Below are 6,000 nucleotides of genomic sequence, written 5' to 3'. Positions count from 1 at the left end.
TCTTGGCACGGAAATAGTCGCTCAATGAATGGTGTTGTTTATTTCTCTCTGTATTTCAGCTACAGCACTGTATTTAATATGTTTACTTTGGTTGCCTGGTGATGGGCACTCTGTCACATGCCCGCGATGTTGCGGACATGATGACGTGATCTATAGCTAACTCCAGATGGGTGGCTGGTCCCGCTCCCTGCGCGGTTTTCACTGGTGGTGTTACAGTATTTAAGGTAAGAACTTTTTGTATGTATTGTTATCCTGAAGATAGTACGTCAATGTACTGAAACGTTGATATTACACACACAGTTGTCGTGTTCAATTTATTGAGAGTGCCGCACCTTTGCCCGATTATATATATATATATTTATTTATTTTTTGTACAGATTGATTATTACAAGATATTATTTATTCATTTTAACCAACTAGCCAGTCGCTCTAAGGTCAAATCTATGTACAAACATATGTCTATATGCAAGTATTTCCTGTAACGATTCATGGCAGCACCACAATTGAAAGGAAAAAAATTAGGCGGCACTCCAAAATCCAATGGTGTTCAAATGTGTTTAAGTAAACAAAATCATAAGGTACAGATGAAATTGATGTTTCAAGGTCCTAAGACCTTTTCATCCGGACTGTACATTAACAAGCAATCGTGAAAATACAATAGTGCTTACCTTATAATGGAGTGAGCAAATGAATAACTCGGTTGTTTCAGCGCTGGACGTCCCCACAGCACGGCCAGCGGGAATTCCGGCAGAAGCAGGGGGATCTGCTCGTCACCCAGCAACCACGGATGCACGGTGACCTGCATCACCAGGAGGCACGGCACTGCAACAATGTGTATCAAATCAATGAGACAAATGTAAATATCAGTGCACAGAATAAAAATAGTGTATCACTGATGTGAATGGCCAAATATACTCTGTACAGCGCTGCGGAATATGTGTGCGCTATATAAATAACTGGTAATAATAATAATAATGTGTATGATGGTGAAAATATAATGAGAAACCATTAAAATATATGTGCACTTCTGGATATCTGAAGATGGTGAAAATTAATGGGGTCAAACTTTGCGTTTTGGTGTTTGGTACATAGGGCTGAGATCGTAGTCCCCATAGACAATAATGGTGACTGCGATCTGCAGTGCCATTATGTAAATATACATGTCCTCATTGTAGTTATTTCATATAGCAAGTACCACTAAGGCATAGTATACAGCATTATAGGACTTGGGGGCCCATTTATTAATGATCGCATTTTGCAATGCGATCAGGGCATGCAGTATCACCCCTGATCGCATTGCAAAATGTGATCCTATCTGCCGGATGTATTATCCGGGACATGCAGGGAGACGGGCTCCGAAAAGAGCCCGTCCCTGCGATGTCTCCGGAGGGCAGTCGGGGCTTCTGCGCATGCGCAGTACCGCGGGCTGCACATGAGCGGCGCCCATTGCCGGTGGAGGGATCTGGCAGATCCCTCCGCCGGCTGATATGCGGTAAGTGCCCATAGGAAACAGCGGCTAACGCTATCTTTAGATAGCGTTAGCTGCTGGGGCCAATATCGGGAATGCTTCGCATTCCTGATATTGATACATTTGGCAGCATCGCATCCCCCATAGAAACCTATTGGAGATACCTGCTGCGGTCCCTCCTTCATACATTCGGGGGATACTAAGTATTTGAGGTAAACCCCCGAAAACAGGTGTTTTCGGGGAATTTACCTCAAATGCACTTTGATAAATGGGCCCCTGAGTTAGATGCATGGATGTGCACCAGAGAAGGGCTCTGTAGCAGCATTCGTATAATGTCACAGACACAATTGCTGCAAAAAATGCAAGGAAGGCTGCATGTGAATTAGGTCCTATGAGGAGGGTGTATCCCCCCATGACAGACCCCGCCCTCATTAGGGCTGCTTCCAGAAATTTCCCGGGCTGGTTTTTCATTCCAATCCACCCCTGCGTGTTAAGTAATCTAATTGGACCCCTCCCAGCACCCCCTGTGGTGCACTTCCATCTCCGCATGCACAGGAGGACACTAGGGGGACCTCTGGGTCATAGACCTGGAAGTCCTTCTATTGCAAACAACAGATCTTACTGAGAGAGCTGTCCTTTGCATTTTTCTCCATACTTACCGGCGTAATTAACACTGGCATGCATACAAAGAGTGGCAGGATGCATTGCATACAAATTTCGATGCGTCATGGATGGTTTAGTGTTAAGGGCTTATTTATCTTGCGGCACTAGGCCTATGACGGCTTATTTATCTTGTGGCACTAGGCCTATGAGGGTTTATTTATCTTGCGGCACTAGGCCTATGAGGGTTTATTTATCTTGTGGCACTAGGCCTATGAGGGCTTATTTATCTTGCGGCACTAGGCCTATGAGGGCTTATTTATCTTGTGGCACTAGGCCTATGAGGGCTTATTTATCTTGCGGCACTAGGCCTATGAGGGCTTATTTATCTTGCGGCACTAGGCCTATGAGGGCTTATTTATCTTGCGGCACTAGGCCTATGAGGGCTTATTTATCTTGCGGCACTAGGCCTATGAGGGCTTATTTATCTTGCGGCACTAGGCCTATGAGGGCTTATTTATCTTGCGGCACTAGGCCTATGAGGGCTTATTTATCTTGCGGCACTAGGCCTATGAGGGCTTATTTATCTTGCGGCACTAGGCCTATGAGGGCTTATTTATCTTGCGGCACTAGGCCTATGAGGGCTTATTTATCTTGCGGCACTAGGCCTATGAGTGATGATTTATCTTGTGGCACTAGGCCTATGAGGGATGATTTATCTTGTGGCACTAGGCCTATGAGGGATGATTTATCTTGTGGCACTAGGCCTATGAGGGATGATTTATCTTGTGGCACTACGCCTGTGGGGACTTATTTATCTTGTGGCACTAGACTTTGGGAGATGATTTAGCTTTGGATGTTAACCCTGTGCAGGAGACATTCTATGGGCAATTTAAACTTGGGCGCTAAGCCCATGGACATTGCATACTCCCCTTGTTGGTGTCTCTGGTGTGAGGGGTTGACCGCTGCCACACTACCCACTGCACCACCAGGTGTTATCAGCACGTTTCCCACCAAATTCTATACCATTAATGTAAATTGCTGTCGGCCTGAGTGTAATTCTGGACCTTGCTGTCTTATGCTGGGACATTGTCTAGCTGAAGAGCAGATTGTCACTTAGGGCCTGATAAAGATGTGGACGCTGCACCAATCATTGCGCAGGTGGCCAATGAATTTTGTACTGCGCACATATCTGAGTCACACTGCGCATGCTCTCCGATGATTACTGTCAGCGATCGCAGAATTTCAAATGCAGGAAGGAACTTTGATAAGAGGTCCTGGGAGGTAACGGGGTGGCTAGCCAGGTGAAGGTGTGACACCACCAGTGACTGTCCTAAGATGTATTTGCACTGGCAGCCATGATACAATGGACATTCTGAGCAGCTCTAATGTCTGATGGTGTGACCGATGGAGCGTCTTTGTACACAAGCGGCGGATTCCTACCAGTCTTAGTAGGAAGCCCATCGGCTGTGATATTAGCAGAGATTTGCAGGTGCACTGAGAAGAAAGACGCAGCCATAGCATCCACCTCTGAATCAGCCCCTTAGCTTTAGTATAGTGCACCACACCTGAGTTATTGTGTATTGTTGTGTCACACTAGGCCAGTTGTAGTTAGGGCCATGTTATGTTAGGTAGCGGTAGGTTAGTCGGGTGACACATTGTTAGGTTAGTATGGAGGTAGTTGTGTGGGTGGCTGTGGAATATATCCTCACAGGTGCTGTGTGACCCTCAAGCAAGGTGACAAGTATTACAATGGTGAGTATACACTCTGTGTGTGTGTCCTGATCTTGTCCCCTTCCTTCCGGTATCAGTGATGCTTGCACACCCGCATTTCACCCTCAGTGCACAAGTACTATTAGGTGATACCTGGGTGGCTGAGGCACCAGTGCCTGTGATGACCATATACCCTCCCAGTGAAGGTCACCATCAACCGCGAGCAGGACCGGATTAAGAGAGGGTAACAGGGTCGATCGCTCTGTGACCCCCACACACAGAGGGGTCCCCACACAGGGTCGGTGTGACACTGTCGAGAACAAGTATCTTCCCGGATGGGGGCTCAGCTGCCGCAGCCCTATGTTCTGAATGCAGCAGCACTGTCGGTACTGCTGCATACAGCACAGAGCGGTTCCCAAGTCCCCTCATCATTGTCACGTGACACATGATGTTTGTGAAGCTGATCACTGATGTGTGGCCTCAGGAGCTACTCTGCGCTCTATGCAGCAGCACTGACTGTGATGTAACAGCCAGAATCACAGGAGGTGAGTAATCAGGGGGATGAGGGTAGGAGGGGTGGATATGCTCCATGTGGCTTGCGGGTGTGGTGTAGGCTTTATGTGGCTTGGAGGGGGCCCCTTTAGCTTAGTTGCCCCAGGGTCTCCACAAGCCTTAATCTGGCCCTGCCCGTGAGTGTTCCCTTGCTTGGCAACCTAAAGGATGATACGCGCTGAATAGATTATTCTATTCTTTTCTCCCTTAGTGACAACGGCCGGAGGTCCCTACTGATGGTCCCTACTGATGGTCTTCAATGGCGCTCAGAAGGAGGTCCCTGCTAGGGACACTCTGACAGTGAGCACCTGTCAGGGATCTTCTCCTCCCGAGTTCTTACATTACAATAATAAATATTCTATGAAATACTCACATTAGAGACATGAGAAATAAAACTTATTGAAGCACCATTAGCACAATGCATGTCAGTATTACCACTGTATCATGTAATTCTCAAACATATAATAGTGGACACACCCCATAATAATAATTAAGGATTTGTACTATAAAAATAAAACATATAAAATATTTTAGGATCACCCAGTGACCAGGCTTACCATTAGTGTCCCCCCTGAGATAAGTAATAGAGATATGTCCTAACTTCTATTCCTATTCAATGCTCCATAACCTCAAACACTATACAGATTATAAGGGGAAGCAGTCGGGAAGCAGGCAGATGCAATGCTGACAGTCGACTTCCTGTCTGCTTAATCCCAGCAAGGGTTAAATGACAGGCATCGAAATCCCGACGCCTGTAATTTTACCTATGCCGGGAGACCGGCGCCCGGCATCCTGATCGAAGGGATACCGGGCACAGGCCATGGACAGCCACGGGGGGAGGGTTAGGTTTAGGGCTCCTGGGGGGGACTTAGGGTTAGGCACTCCCCCGGGAGTTTAGGGTCAGCCTAACCCTAAATCCCCCTGGGGTGCCTAACCCTTCCCCCCAGGGGGATTTAGGGTTAGGCTAGGTGAAGGGGGGGTTAGGGTTAGGCACCCCCGGGTGGAGTGTAGGGTTAGTCACCCCCCAGGGGACTTTGGTTTAGGTGGCGGGGAAGGGGAGGTTAGGGTTAGGCACCCAAAAGAAGGGTTAGGGTTATGGAGGGAATTAGATTAGTTATACTTACCTCTCTAGACCATCAGGATTTCCTCCTCTGTCGGGCTGCTGCTGCCAGGATTTGAACCGCCGGCCATGCGGCCGATCATACTGATCCCATTATAAGCACCCACATTACTGACCTTATGGTTGTAGTATAATTACTATTGGTGAGTGGTTAGTAAGACAATATACACTATCAATCACAAGATTTAGAACAACCACATTTCCCAGCTCTTAGTGAAGTACATGCAGTTTAATGTCTCATTGTACAAAATTGAATCCCCATTTTGGACTCACAGTCATTCTTTCTCATACCTACCGACATTTGTAGTCTGCTGTCCGGAAGAAGTCTCCATCCCTAGATGCCGGTGGGCAGTGATGGGGGCGGGGCAGATGATTGCATCATTAGGCCCCTCCCCTCACATTGAGATGCCAGGAATCACAGACATTTAGGTAGGGTGTGGGGCTAAATGACGTAATTATCATAGAAACGCATCATTAAGCCCCGTCCCCTCCCGACGGATCACGGAATCATGGTAAGATTCTCCCCTTTCTGCGCCCACTTCACTAT

Source organism: Taudactylus pleione, unplaced genomic scaffold (assembly GCF_031769625.1).
Source record: "Taudactylus pleione unplaced genomic scaffold, aTauple2 ptg000002l, whole genome shotgun sequence".
NCBI lineage: Eukaryota > Metazoa > Chordata > Amphibia > Anura > Myobatrachidae > Taudactylus > Taudactylus pleione.
This window is presented reverse-complemented; position numbering follows the sequence as displayed.